The sequence below is a fragment of the Bubalus kerabau genome, chromosome 19 (genome assembly GCF_029407905.1).
Source record: "Bubalus kerabau isolate K-KA32 ecotype Philippines breed swamp buffalo chromosome 19, PCC_UOA_SB_1v2, whole genome shotgun sequence".
Taxonomy (NCBI): domain Eukaryota; kingdom Metazoa; phylum Chordata; class Mammalia; order Artiodactyla; family Bovidae; genus Bubalus; species Bubalus kerabau.
In genome coordinates this window covers 47,499,413-47,514,449 of record NC_073642.1, presented here as the reverse complement: position 1 = coordinate 47,514,449, position 15,037 = coordinate 47,499,413, and the positions used below count along the sequence as shown (strand labels likewise).

General features: G+C 39.1%; 1 protein-coding gene across 2 annotated transcripts in view; it reads left to right on the top strand.

Moving 5' to 3' along the window:
- SLC25A21 (solute carrier family 25 member 21) overlaps positions 1-15,037 on the top strand; it is a 521,296-nt gene that overhangs the window by 380,623 nt on the left and 125,636 nt on the right. The gene's annotated exons all lie outside the window — the stretch shown is intronic.

The window sequence follows — 15,037 nt, the reverse complement described above, 5'->3', positions numbered from 1 at the left end:
TGATTCATGTTCCTTTTAAATATAATTTATCAAAGATTTAGTATATTATACTCACAAAATTTTAGTCATAAAGCATATATGTAATGACAAAACTAGACAGCATATTAACAAGCAGAGACATTACTTTGCCTACAAAGGTCCTTATAGTCAAAGCTATGGTTTTTCTAGTAGTCACGTACAGATGTGAGAGCTGGACAATAAAAAAGGCTGAGCCCCAAAGAACTGATGCCTTTGTGGTTCTGGAGAAGACTCTTGAGAGTCCCTTGGTTTGCAAGGAGATCCAACCAGCTAATCCTAAAGGAAATCAATCCTGAATACTCACTGGAATAACTGATGCTGAAGCTGAAGCTCCAATACTTTTGCTACCTGATACAAAGAGCCTACTCATTGGGAAAGACTGAAGGCAGGAGGAGAAGGGGATGACAGAGGATAGGATGATTGGATGGCATCACTGACTCAATGGACATGAGTTTGAGCAAACTCTGGGAGTTGGTGAAGGACAGGGAAGCCTGGCATGCTGCAGTCCATGAGGCCGCCAAGAGTCGGACATGACTAAGCAACTGAACCAACAATATATGTAATAGCTTTTCACTGAAAACTTCTGCTAAGAATTTTAAACTCTATTTAGCAATTCAAGTTTGAAAATTTTTCAAAAAGTGAGGAGCTTCCCTGGTGGCTCCTGCCAGTGCAGAAGACATGGGTTTGATCCCTGATCTGGGAAGATCCTACATGCTGCAGAGCAACTAGGCCCCTGTGCCACAACTGTTGAGCCTGTTCTAGGGAGCCCAGGAGCCACACCTACTGACGCCTGCATATGCCCGTGCTCCACGACAAGAGAAGCCACTGCAATGAAAAGCCTGCAAGCACTGCAGCTGGAGAGTAGCCTCCGCTTGCAGTACCTAGAGAAAAACCCATGCAGCAGTGAAGACCCAGCACAGCCAAGAATGAATAAATAAATAAAATTATTTTTAAAAGGAAAGGTAAGGAGAGAGAATACTGCAAATCTTTTTAAAAAATAAAGATGTGATATGTATATATATATATATATATATATATTCATTAGAATACTACTCAGTCATTTAAAAAGATGAATGATTGCCATTTGCAACATGGATGGACCTTGAGGGTACTGTGCTAAGTGAAATAAGTCATACAGAGAAAAACAAACACTGTATGATTTCACTTATATGTGGAATATAAAAAACAAACAAAGTAAATAAATGAACAAACCAAACCAAAAACAAAAACAAACATTCAGACACAGAGAACAGAATAGTGGTTACCAGAAGGGAAGGGACAGTGGGAAAGGCAAAATGGGTAAAGGGAATTGACTCTATGTTGATGGATGGGAACTAAATTTTTGGTGGTGAGCATGCTGTGGTGTATACAGAAGTAGAAAAATAATGCACATATGACACACACAGTGTTATACATCAATGTTACCTCAAAAAAATAAATTAAAAAAAAACAGGCAGTTGAACCCCTGGTACATTATTTGGCATTCCTATTTTACCAGATTATTTTACACTGCTGCTGAAGCAAATAGCTATTGGTTTAAGCTGTATCAGGTTATTAAGAGGTCTTTGCAATCAAGGCGTGGATAGTGAATTTTCAGAGGACTCAGACAGCAGCATCCTGATGCTTCTATGTCCCAGAATTGTTTCCTTTTCTAAATTAGAATCTTTTGTTCTGTACACTGAGTGACCTTTAAAATGGTTTCAGCTCCTAAATTTCCCTCCTGTCATCACCATAGATTGCTAGCTGACAGTCACACACCCTCCTCCACCAGCCTCGCACTAACAATGCTTTCTGACTTACTGACTGGCCTTTGGCAAGGATTTAAGTGTTGCCAAAAAGTAAGTGAAAACGTTTGCAGTGATGTCAGCCCGTCATCAAGGTCTGATTAAGAGACCAAACACGGCCATTCTCAGCAAGCAGCGCTGACAAGTAGGAAAGGAGGACCAGTTGTTTGGGTGGAAGTAGTTGTCTTTGGGGAAGGTCGGTGTCTAAGTTCAGAGCCCTAGCAGATATTCTTCATGTTTTTATAGAGTGCTAATGGGGAGTGAGGGGATTTCATCGTCAGTGGGAGATGTCCATTTGAAAATATTTCCAGCCTTTTATTTCAACTTGTTCTGGATTTCTGATGGGCTAGATGCATAGTCACCTTGGGAGGAAAAATATCTTTACAAAAACCAGAATCCTTTCTCTAGGTTGTTAAACTGAACATTTTCAGAGGAGAATGAGAAAGAAAATCTCCAAAAACTCTTCTACTTTTGTCTGATTCTCTTATTGTAGAAAACAACTTAGGCATTATTTGACATAGACAAGTTAAAGGAGTTAATATTTTATCTTCATCATTGATTTCAGCTAGTGTCTCTGACTTTATAGAATTACATCTTTCAATGTGCTATCTTTTTGGTAGGAAGTCTTCTATTCCTAGCAATATGAATATTTAAGCTCATTTTATTTTTCTTAGAAAAAGGTGACATGGATTCTTAATAGTCTAGAACTCTGTTAAGAAGTAAAAGCATTGGCAAAATACCTACAGACATATGCACACATATATGCATTAAACTAAATTTAATTGCTTATAGATTGTTACATTTTCTCTGTAAATCCCATGGTCAAATTCCATTGAAGAATCAATCAGTGTGAATTATGACAGGTTTTACTCAGTTGCTGCTTAGCAATCTGTTTAGTTACCCAGTTACAATGTTCTCAGCCTATGAATTCTTTGTCTAGTCTCATGACTCTAGCTTTACATCTCCTCCAGCTCTTTCAGGTTGTTTAAAACTGGAAGAAAGGAAAAGGTTCAGGCTCTGCTGTCATAACAGTGATTATATTCAAAATCACTGTTGCCATTTTTACCCTTTTGTGAAATGTGTCCGTACATCTTACTTATCTTGATGCTCCACAAGAACCCAGCAGCTAGAAAGGTGGGGAGTATGATGTTTCATTTTCTGGTCAGGAAACTGATAAGGGATGTTAAAAACCTTGCCCAGCATCTCATAGCTGGTGTTTGTTGGGGCGGGCATTCATCCAAGGTCTTCTGCATCCTGTATCATACTCCCCTTCTGTCAATAACTTAATAGTAGTATTAGTAATAATAGAAGCAACATCTCAGATTTATACTGTTTCCATTATGAGTTCAAAGCATTGCCACATATCTCACTTGGATAAAGAGCATCTGGGAGAGGTGGTATGGTTGGTTACATTCTACAAACCAGAAAATTTTGGCAGAAAGGAATTTATTGAGATTCCCAGAATAATAGATTGGATCCTAAGATCAGTACTCAAAGAATACAAAGATTTGACTTTTTGAGGACATCTTAGGCAAATGAAATTAGAAAAATATATATTCTGAAGAGTGGTACCGTCATCCCATGAAACCACGATAAAGGCTGTCAACTCAGAACAGAGCCCTCTCCAAAAGGAAGTTACAGTATTAGTTTAGGATTAAGCCTCACTGCATAAACTAACTTTGTTATTTGACCTGTTGGTGACTTTGCCTAACTCAACTTGAATACTGAATAATAACCAGGAAAACCTCATGAAACATGAGATAAGGCATTTAACCAAAGTTCCTTGGATGAATTGTTAGATGGGGTGGAAATCATCATATGACTGCAAGATATGTTGAAATATGTGGTCACCAAAACCTAGAGCAGATGACAGCCGTATGCAGCAGCCTAGCTCTCCTGCTGATAAACACTATGTCCATAATTCTCCTCTGGCCATGGAGAACTCATGGGAAAACAAAGCCCTAGTTAGCAGGAATTCTAATGTAGACAGAGTCTCAGCAGTAACAAAAAAATGAGGTAAAGTGTGAGATGAATTTTGGAAACTGATCGAGTTCGTAAGTTTATGTTAAGTGAATGAGTTCTTTGCTTTCCTTATGTAAAGTTTTCCCTAAATTAGAAGAATCAAGAACCACAATAAGAGACAATGATGTTCTCTGGTGTCATTACCGTTTTGCATCCTTTAAGTTTTCAGTGAATGGCTCAACATGCATTTCAAAATTCAAATTAAATTCCCAGAATTTGTCACTATTTACAAAAGAACCAAAATTAGAAGAGTATTGCAATGTGAGACCCACTAAGCAATAAGACATATCAATTATGAAAAATCTGAGTTCACATATAAAATAGAATATATATTAGATTACAAAACGTTTCATACCACGTGCTTGCTCCTTAATCCTCGTGATCTGGCTTCTGTCTGCATCCATTTTTACAAACTGCTCTCTCAGAAGCCACAGGATTATTGTTGTTCGGTCACTCAGTCATGTCTGACTCTTTGTGACCCCATGGACTACTACCGCATACCAGGCTTCCCTGTCCATCATCAACTCCTGGAGCTTGTTCAAACTCATGTCCATCGAGTCGGTGATGCCATCCAACAATCTCATCCTCTTGCCCCCTTCTCCTCTTGCCCTCAATCTTTCCCAGCATCAAGGTCTTTTCCAGTGAGTTGGCTCTGTGCATCAGGTGGCTAAAGTATTGAAGCTTCAGCATCAGTCCTTCCAATGGAATATTCAAGGTTGATTTACTTTAGGATGGACTGGTTTGATCTCCTTGCAGTCCAAGTGACTCTCAACAATCTTCTCCAATACCACAGTTCAAAAGCTTCACTTCTTCTGTGCTCAGCCTTCTTTATGGTGCCACTCTCACATTTGTACATGACTACTTGAAAAACCATAGCTTTGACTACAATGGACCTTTGTTGGCAAAGTGATGTCTCTGCTTTTTAATATGCTGCCTAGGTTTGTCGTAGCTTTTCTTCCAAGGAGCAAGCATCTTTTGATTTTATGGCTGCAGTCACTGACTACAGTGATTTTTGGAGCCCAAGAAAATAAAGTCTGTCACTGTTTTCACTTTCCCCCCATCTATTTGCTATGTAAGATGTGCTATTATTTTAGGTACCATTGGAAAGAAAATGGTTTAAATAACCATTAAACTCCTTAGAGTGATGTGGTGGCTGAAAGTAGAGGGTTAGATTCAAGGGACCCACTGCTGGGTGGTACTGGGGGGAGGGGGTTAGTTAGGGAAATTGAGGGGCTGATGATCCAAGTGAAGGAAAACAATTTACTCCCGTTGCTTAGAAGGTGTCTGTCTCTACTACTGTACTTACGGCACTGCCTGACTGAGGTTTGATAAGCACGGGAACCTAAAGCAGTATAAATACAAACAAGGGGAATGGGGGTGGGCGAGGGACAAACTGGAAGCTTGGATTGACATATACACACTACTATATATAATATAAAATAGATAACGAATAAGGAAGAATGCTTCTCAATACTCGGTAATGTCCTATGTGGGAAAAGATCTAAAAATGAGTAGATAAATGTGTATGTGTAACTGATTGACTTTGCTATACAGCAGAACATACATTTGAAATCAACTGTACTCCAATAAAAATTTGAAAATTAAAAATAAAAACCAAATACTCAGGTCCATAAAAAGAGGAATTAAAATGAAAACAAAAGAATGTTTAGAACAGAATCAGAGGCACATCAAGAGTTAGAATTTTAAAAGGCAACATTAACAGACTTTCGATTCCAACAACCGCAGTAGCTTGTATCGGAACAGCTCTCCTGCTGAAAATGACTGTAGACTTTGGACAAAATACACAGACTACTTTTTTAAGACAATAGAGCATCTCCAAAGCAGGCAGAACTTGTGAGGAGCTACAACACCTAAGAGAAGGAAGCCCATGTCATTGACCTCTACATTCACTCTGGCTTTTTCCATAAAGGTGTTGCTGAGTCATGAGGGGAAGGGTTGGGGGAGGCAGATGAGACCATATTTTAGGCAGGGAGAGTAGTTAAGGGTTGGTATTCAGGGCTGGCAAATGGCTGAGCCCTGAGAAGCAAAGAAAGAGAAAAGAAGAGGGAACTGCAGAGAAGTGAACCCAAAGATCTATAAGCAATTTCACCTGGATGGATTTGCCAATTCCTAAGCTTCCTGTGAACAGGAAGAAACTCCAAGAAACCCAGTAAAAACAGACAAGAAATGAACAGAGATTTCAGCAGCCCCATGATTCTGGTGAGACCAGCCAGGTGGAAGAGTTCTTGTAAACACTGAGTTTTCAATTGAAACTTAAAATGTCCACTCTCAAGATAGGGATATACCTTAGGAGTAAAACACAAACATTGTTCCTAACAAAGCCTGTATCCAGCCGTCAGAAAGATGAAGGTGACCTGCTAGACTCCATCTATCTGTTTGCTAAGAGAAGATTTATTCCTCTTTACAGAGAGATACCACCATCCAGAGGCTCTTTGATTTTTTTTAATGCACAATGTCCTGTATTCAATAAAAAATTGCAGGGTCTTGGGGGAAAATGACCAGATATCAAGAGAAACAGAGACAGCAAGTAAGTGACTCAAATTTTGGAATTATCAGACAGGGACTTTTAAATTAAACTTAATTTTTACTGTAGTAAAACATACATAAGATAAACTTTGCCATTTTAACCATGTTTAAGTGTACAGTTCAGTGGCATAACGTATTTACATTTACATTGTTGTGAAACCATTACCACTATCCACCTCTAAAACTTTTTCATCTTTCCAAACTGAACTCTGTAACCATTAAATGATAGCTCTTCATTTTTCCTTCCTCACAGCCCCTGGCAAACACATTCTGCTTTCTATATCTGTGAGTTTGACTCCTCTAGGTACTTCACAGGAGAAGGCAATGGCACCCCACTCCAGTACTCTTTCCTGGAGGATCCCATGTCGGAGGAGTCTGGTGGGCTGCAGTCCATGGGGTCGCGGAGAGTCGGACACGACTGAGCAACTTCACTTTCCCTTTTCACTTTCACCCATTGGAGAAGGCAATGGCAACCCACTCCAGCACCCTTGCCTGGAAAATCCCATGGACGGAGGACCCTGGTAGGCTGCAGTCCATGCGGTCGGGAAGAATCGGACAGGACTGAGCGACTTCACTTTCACTTTCACTTTTCACTTTCATGCATTGGAGAGGGAAATGGCAACCCACTCCAGTATTCTTGCCTGGAGAATCCCAAGGATGGCGGAGCCTGATGGGCTGCCGTCTATGGGGTCGCACAGAGTCCGACACGACTGAAGTGACTTAGCACACACACACACACTCATGTTCAGGTCATATTTTGTTTATTTGTGTGTCAGTGGACACTGGGTTGTATTCACATTCTATTGTAAACAATGCTGCTATAAATAAAAGTGTACAAATATTAAAATATTAAAAAGACTGTTTAAAAAGATGTAATAAATATGTTCAAGAAAGTAAAAGACAAGATGGAGAATTTCACCAGAGATTTGAAATCTATTTTTTTAATAAAAGACTCACATGGAAATCTTGAAAAGTACTATAACAGAAAATAAGAATTCAGTAGGGGGATTTTCAGTCTGCATGTTACATTGTCAGCATGTAACTTGTTAACTGTTTTATTAGTTCTTAAATATTAAAGGGTATGTTTTATCCTACCAGTGTGCAGTGGTAAGTACTCAATTTTTACAACTACTTGATTAAATAAGTACAGAAATAATAATAATACATATACTTTTGATGAGGGAGATCACAAAATTTTTTGAAAACTCATTTTATGTAACCAAAAAGAAAGAAAGTTAAATTTACCAGAAGCCGGGCACTTTGCTAAGTGCTTTACATGCAGTAAATTGGTTAACTCTCATAGCAACCTATAGAGGGGAACTATCATTCTTCCCATTTTATAGATAAGACAACCAAGGCCAAAAACTTTGTATAACTTGTCTTAACGTTTCACAGGTTAAAGAAATCTGATGAACCCAGGTGACCTGGATCCAGATCTTTACCTACATTATTTAAAAAGAGTTTTTTTAAAAAGAAACATAGATTGTTCTGCTTTGGCTGACTGGGCTAGTTGCAAATGTTAGAAATAACTGAAAAATTGAGAAGCCAAATTGCATATTGACATCTGCTAGGGCACTAAACTCTTTTTGTAATGTGACCTTTACGTTTTTTCAGATGTTCCTTCTGGACGACGGGGCACTACTTAATGTATTTTGGCATGAGCTCCGTCATGCATGTTTGACATATAAGAAACACCCGCCTAATGAACAGAATGTCCCTCTTTCTCCTGAAACTCCGCATTGCTCAGGGCCACAAGACACAAACTGTGGGTTTAAAGTTGACACTCTCAATTTCCTCCTTTCATGTTTGTGGATCTCATTTGCTGACATCTTACCTTTCCTGCATCCCTGTCTCCACTCGTTCCTCTACCCCATCATCTGTCTTAAACATTTAATCTTTTTGCTGCACCTAAGAGTATGTTGGCTTTTGATGGCAGATCTCTTCCCCAGTGATGGGACATTCCTTGGGGAAATCCATTTTCTTTCAGCCTTGGCAGGGAAGATCATGCGTTTTGTACACAGAACAAAGGGAGTATTCATCAGGACCTTAAGATTCCCAATATATTTGCCTTCAGCTCTCTTTTCCTCAAACTCTTTGTTCACCCAGGTTATACCTTTTAGTGCCCCACATCCTATTTTGATCCCTTATTTCGGACTGTCCAATATAAAAGATCTTTATCTCTCTCCCTTGCTTTCCTTTCTCTCTTTTTTTTTTCTTTCTTTCTAGAAAGAAGAACTACTCATTTCAGACAGAATTAAAGTAAATAGAATTAAAAGAACCACTTTTTTGTGATATTATATATAATCATATTAATAAGTATATTTCTCTCTGGTGTGAGGCCCAGTTCCCTAAAGTTTGCAAAGCTTTTTTATATAGGTGATGAACATTATGCAAGCTAAGAACCTACATCTTAGATATCTGCATCTTTCTATGTGTGTGTACTCAGTCTTGTCCAACTCTTTATAACCCCCTGGACTGTAGCCCCGCCAGGCTCCTCAGTCCATGGAATTTTCCAAGCAAAAATATTGGAGTGGGCTGCCATTTCCTTCTCCTGGGAATCCTCTCGAACCAGAGACCGCACCCACATCTCTTGCATCTCCTGCACTGCAGGCGGCTTCTTTACCACTCTGCCACCCGGGACTTATGTTGTTTCTTTGCCAGCCTTAGAGTGACACTTGTAACCCACCAAGCAAATAGTATTTAGTGGCTGCCTATGTATACACAGCCCTCTGTTACGCAGCACACACAGTACATAAAAAGAGACACAGCTTTGGCCTTCTGAAAGCTTAATTCTGCAGCGCAGTGACTGTAGTGAGCAGAAATTCTTGTCTCAGTCACATGACTCTATTAGCCTTTGTGAAAAAATTCTTCCGAAAGCATAAATAAACGATAGAGATTTGACCAGTTGGAAAGTCGGTTTGCATTTTCAATACCTCCGTATCTCATAACACTCTTAAAAAAAACCATTCTCAGTCACAGGGAAAAGACCCACGAAAGCTGTGAAGGGACTTTCCAGACAAAAGTAAACTGTCCGCATAGGAAATAAAAACCTTCAAAGTGTCCCTTTCATTGGATTTGTTTCTTTTCCTACAACAAATGGACACATCAGACATAAAATTTAATTGAGACACACTAAAGCAAGACCTGGCTTACCTGAATAGGAGAGGTCACAGCATTCCATTAAGGAGACAGCAAGGTGCTAACAACGCATTGACTACTTTATATCACAGTATATTGAACTTCTAATCACCACCAACTATTTAGGATTTCAACAGCCTCCCGTTAAACTCTGCTGCGTGATTCTATTTTACATTTCTCTTCCTGTGTGTTTGTTTTAATTTAAGAGCCAGTATGCATATTGACAATTCTTTGACAGCAAAGGTAAAACCACCAGGAGTGGATCTGTTTATTGAGGACTGACAGCTTTATAGCTAACATAAAAATAATCTAATGTTTATTGGGGCAAATGTTTGGATGGAGGATTAAGTGAAACTACCAAATAGAGAAAACCTTTTCATCCTATTCAGACTTCTCAAATAAGGTTTGGGATCAACTACATAAAAACTCTTTGTGTTGATTTCTTTGACGCTCTTCCCTTAATTTGCCCCACTACTCAGTCTCCTCCACTTGGCTACCTCAAATGATGTTTTACAACAGGGGTTTTGAAGTGAATAAAACCTTGAAAGGGAGGATGCTACCGTGCAGAGGTTCCGTGCCGTAGAATTTACATGAGCCATGCAAACTTGCAAGCTAACAGCAAAGCAAAATCTAAACCACATTGCTCATAATATAAACTTTTTCTACTATTTCCTATAAGTTACATATAGTAAGAACTCTAACTTTTTTTTTTTCATGTTTTTTGTTATTTTGAATCATTGTTGTTGGACAAAGGGAACAGAAATAACTTTAAACTGTTTGAGAGCTGGTTTTAAACTGCTAAGGAGTTGTTTTCAGTTTTGCCTTTAGCCGAATATCTACATCATTAGATTGTTATCTTTATTTTAAATGAGACATTTGAAATGTTTTAAAAGTAAATTATTCTTTCTGTAAGTGGAAATATTACCCTTTTGGAAATAATCTATTTAATTGAAAGTATTTCATCAAACTATTATTAGATTAACAATGCTTGACTTCAGGTGTTTTTTTTTTAGCTTGATGTTAATTATAATTTACACTAGTATCTCTTTTCCTAACATGTTTCCACCAAAAGATAAAGAAGAATTTTATACTCATTTAACTCACCCTAGTAGTGCGTTCACATCAGCTCTTATACTCCTCTCTTCACTATGCTCCCCCCACCCTTACCCTCGCTTGGTCCTATTTTGCATTGAGGAAAATAAAAGGGAGAGAAAAATTAGGCAGCTTGTTAAAGGTTGCTTGCTAAGGAGTGGCTGCAGAGCTAGAAATGGAAACCAGGTTTACTGAGTCCAGAGCCCCGAGGCAATTAAATTGCACCAGCTTTTTCCCTTTGAAAAATCTGCTTATCTCCTGACAAGGCTAATATGTGAACATACAAATAGCTCAGTTTTCAACTTTATCAACAAAACTAACTGTCTCCATAGATATGGGTAGGTCTTTGGGCAAGTGTGCTATATATCATATACTCGAATAGACCAAAGAGATTATGAGAATGTCAGAATCTTTCAGCAGCTGCCAGGTAGTTTTTTCAAGGAATCTTACACCAAGTACGCATCTAAGCTAATGAGCACATTGCCACCCGGCAGCAGAACACTGTTCAAGGGCCAGGGTCCTACTGCACCATCTGGGTGTCCCTGGAACCGGCACGGTGCCTGGATCGGAGACAGAATTCAGCCAAATGCTTGTTGAGCTCCACTGAACCACATTATAATTTTTAACTCTGTTTAAAGATAGATTTGGCCCTTTTTTAAAAAAGAAAGAAACTAAAATACATTATTTAAAATTTACTAAGTGGAACACATAATTTATTCCTCAATAGGTTTAATTTATTCTTAATTCCTTTCTGTATCATGTCCATGGTGATGATGATTGCCTACATTTTAAAGCGTCATAATGTCTTGCCTTGCGGAAGTTGCTAGTAGGTTGCTAGTTACAGCGTCTATGGAATTTTCATTTCATTCCCAGAGCATCAACACAAGACTGAGAGGCTTGTGGGCCCTTCTTTTGATTGACACTGTGTAGTATTTCGCTTTCTTAATAAATGAGGGAGGGCATCTCCTCCCTTGATCAGACACATTTATTACGTTTCCCATGACTCCAATGCCCTGGAGCAAGTCCTTCGCATTTAGCATATGCTTGTACTGAGGAGGTTATGCATATGCTCTATTGCATGTATTGAATTCTGTTTCTCTTCCCAGTACCCTCCAGTGCTGCTACTGCTGCTAAGTTGCTTCAGTCATGTCCGACTCTGTGCGACCCCATAGACGGCAGCCCACCAGGCTCCCCAGTCCCTGGGATTCTCCAGGCAAGAACACTGGAGTGGGTTGCCATTTCCTTCTCCAATGCATGAAAGAGAAAAGTGAAAGTGAAGTCGCTCAGTCTTGTCCAACTCCTAGCGACCCCATGGACTGCAGCCCACCAGGCTCCTCCGTCCATGGCATTCTCCAGGAAAGAGTACTGGAGTGGGGTGCCATTGCCTTCTCTGAGTACCCTCTGGGCTGGTCTGCAATAACTGCCTATTACTTTTCAGGCTCAGCTCTGGGTACCGCCATGGTTCTTTAACTTACTCTGTGAGTTTGGTTCCTCTTTGGGGTTGGTGACAGGAATCTCGGCTTGGCAAACAGTCGGCTACCACATATCATCCCAGGAAGGGCTGACGGGCTTCATCATGGTGTGTGAGTCACATTGCACAGACGCTTCACATACCCACATGCAGTCTTGGGCTTCTGTGATTAGAAATCAAGAGGTTACCAGTAACCACTTGTAAATCCATTCTTCCTTTAAAACCCACACCAGAAACCTCTAGCAACCTGCTAAGTCTGAACAATTTTCATTTTATTTTACACTTTCTTGAAGATGTCTGGACCTTCGTTAGAATCTGCTGGGCAAACAGAATTGTGGTGCCAGGTATGCTGTACTCTCACCACATGAAGCTAGACTTCAGAACTGGACCTAAGGAGCCATGGAACACAGCAAAACTGCCTGGAGCAAAACTGTGCTCAGATTGGATTGGTTTGCTTGTAACAAATTGACCAAACTGACCACTTTATTTATGATCCTTAGGACCTAATAACAAAGTTAAAATCCATTTTCCAAGCTGTATACCACTCAGCAGCATTTTAAAATCATGCTCCAATTTTGTTTTTTAAAAAGCAGTTTCCCCGAAAGCCCCCATAACAAAAAGAACAGTTTAAATAGATTAATTTATGTTATTGTATCTTTAAGGTATTATAATAAGCTGGAGTTATGTAGGGTGACCTGGGAATTTCCTCTTTTCCCTTTGTAATAAATAAACTTTTCACCAGAATGGTCCAGTGGCCTCCAATAATGTAAGCATGGTGTATGGTAAAAACAAATATAGCAAATGCATAAATTCATGCTAAAAGTAAAATAGGATTATTTGAAATTTATGAGATTTTTATACTGTTGATTTTTTGGTCAATTCTATGCACTGATCCACTGACATAAATATAGCTTTAGTTTTTACTACTTGATCAAGAGTCTTATTTTACTAGTATGTTTATATGCATCACCAATAAGCAGGTCTACAATTAAATTTTTGATTCATTACATAATCATATTTTCTAACCCTGTTTCAGTCTGAAACAAGCATGTTAGAATTTGGTATTGTGTGTCTGCTAGATGCATTATGATTTATTAAATTTTATTAAAGGAGAAGTTTCATTTTCTTCTCCTTTCTTCTTTTGAGAAAATAAAAACTATTCTTGGGGAGAAATTAAAAAGTGAACATCACTAACTAGGAAATACTTCTTATTCCATCCTACACCCCTGTTGACACTCCGCACACCTGCCCTGATTGTATGCGTGGTATTTTATCTCCACCAGACTTGGCCATAGACCTTTATTTTCACATGTTTGCCTTGATGCTTGGTGATTGACACCTTCATCTCTATTAACTATTTATTTGCCTTTGAAGTTACATCATATTCACTTTCCAAGTCTGTATTTTTTTCATAGACCAATAAAACAAATGTGTTTCATGAACTTCTTTGATTTGTTTCTTCTTGCCAAGTTTTTTCTAGTTCTTTGCTGAACTTCACAATGAGTATTTTACTCTGGTTCTCTTAAAGGTGTGTGTGAGTTGATGAAGTTCCATTGTATAAATAAAACCAAGCCTAAACTTGCCACTCAAAAGATAAAGCCAGGAAAGAATAAAGGCCATATGTCAATACAGAGAAAGAGACTGACTGCAGCTCTTTTTTCCTGCTTGATGTTTATAGTTATTTCTATGGAAACTGCACGTGGCTTTCTGTGGGTTGAATCTGACCCTGGGGTACACAAGTAACTCTGAAAACAGTTGGTCCCTTAACTTTGAGTTCGTCATATACGTATGCTTATCCTTCTCCTTAATTCTTAACATGAGGTGGATGAGACCATCAGGGTATTCATGCTGGGGGATTTTTTGTGTGCCTTTGGGGTGGGGGGAGACAGCAGCCAATAGAGCAATGTGGAAAGGCTTCTTCTCCTTCAGGCTGACTGGGAGCAAATACAGAGTAATGTATTCATATTAGCTTCCTTGTCGCTTAGAATTAAGTACCTGAGGTTCTCCCACTGATTCTATTTGTTCAGATTTTCCTGTGAGTAACTTTGCCAAAACCCAAAGCAATTCGCCTGCCTACCTCGTCTATCCTTGTGCCTCCCTCCACACCTTACCGCTCCCAGGGGGATAATCAGCTCACAGTATCTTTGCCTATATGTTGTCTATTTACATCCAGATCTTGTGCACGTGTATGTATGCTTAAGGATGATATTTTTATTTTACTCAGATTTGGAAAAAAGAACTGCAAAAATCAAGCCAGTATAAGACCCAATTTCAGAGGGTAAGGGCACTACAGGAAGACAAGGATTAGCAAATCGGAACATGAAAGAGGAGTTTTAGGAAGAGAGAACCAGAGAGGACTGCCTTTAAGATGTGGGGACTAAGATGGGGAGGTTCTGTGATAGGGCAAAGATATTTTTCCTTCAGGGAAGTCTTGGTGGTGTTGGGCAGCTCAGCACCACTTCAGCATGCACGATACCAAAACTCAATCCTATGCGTTGTTTTTAGCTTTATAATGAGAAAAGAAATGTTGAAAAAATGGAAGTGATAAATATTTTTGTGCTGGTGGACCAAACCTTAGAGTTTTAAATACCAAAATTCACCATAGAGCAAACATGAAAATTAAGCTTTTGTTCCATAACGGTTAATGTGTCCAGTGCTTGAGTTTTCAGGGGATCATTAGCTGGATGGTGTTCTTTACTTGCCCTGCAGTGGCCTAAGTTTTGGACATTTCACAGTTTATTAGCAACTCAAACACAGAACAATTTTTCTATTTATGTAATACTTGGGTCCCTATTTTCATGGGAGAGGATATATTCCAACTCTTGACTGTGGGTTTTCAATTACCCATGTGGCCTGCCTCCCATTAACAGGAATAATTGGAAACTGGATGTACAGAATACAGATTCACAGTCATAGAAAAACTCTGCTACAAATGTGAATTTTACAAGCCTCTGGTAAAGTGTCT